Source organism: Platichthys flesus, chromosome 23 (assembly GCF_949316205.1).
Source record: "Platichthys flesus chromosome 23, fPlaFle2.1, whole genome shotgun sequence".
NCBI lineage: Eukaryota > Metazoa > Chordata > Actinopteri > Pleuronectiformes > Pleuronectidae > Platichthys > Platichthys flesus.
In genome coordinates, this window is record NC_084967.1 from 14,524,680 (window position 1) to 14,525,772 (window position 1,093).

The following is a 1,093-nucleotide window of genomic DNA, read 5'->3' on the forward strand; positions in this document are numbered from 1 at the left end:
CGAAGCCCGAAGCCTTATCAATAGCCCTCCTCAAGGACCGCGAACTATGAACTGGATGTGTTTGGTGCAGGAGGAGCTTTGGAGCCACAATCGAAAGCTGTTACACAACCACGTAAACCGGGAGAGCGGTGCCATGAACCCGCCAGAGCCTGAGGGACAACACGGGGAACGATGCTGTGCAGAGAACAACACTCCAAATATTCAGATTCAGATTGGCAGGCTGTAGTGTGCAGACTATCATTTTTTTACACTGTTTGTTTGTTTATTTGTCAGCAGGATTGTGCAAAAAAATACTACACACCAGATTTCCATGAAACCTGGTAGGATGGAACATTCACCAGGCAAACAGTTCCATAAAACTGCCTGAAGTAGATGCATGAGAAACAACACAAAAAAATTGCTGTGCACAGAAGAAAACACAAAATATTCACATTCAAACAACTTTATTGATCCAAAGGAGGACGACTCAATTGCAGCTTCCTCACACAAACAACATCCAATATGATTTGTGTCAATGTGTAAAATAAAAAGACAATAACTAGATAATAATAGATATTTGTAATTTGTATTATGTAAAAAGCATAATCATAAAAGATGTCATATAAAACGACTGCTGTCTGAGTTTAGCAGCCTGAAAGCAGAAGGACTGATGAAAGATACACAATAACAGGCATCACCATTAACATTAGATCCATATCCTGCAGGTCAGTTATCGGGCAAAACAAAACACAAAATTACATATTTGATTTGCTCACAGCTCGTTTTCCTGCACAAGTCTTTGTTTAATAGCAGCAGCATTAAACTTTCATGTTCCTCGGGGTCTCATCCTGAACCCCCCCCCCCCCCGGCTCCAAGTGCAAATACCTTTTGCTCAAAGTGATCAGCGAGAGCACTCCGGCTCGTTAGGTGGATATTAACAAACACGATTGTATGGACTCAAACAAAAAACACACACCACACGCAAACACACACACACAAAATGTCTGAGTCACTTGTTCCAGTTTTGTGTTTGTGACGTTGCTCCATCTCCATGTCCCCACCTCTTTCCTCACTGCCATCATCCAAGCTGCCGGTAAATACCCATAATCCCGCC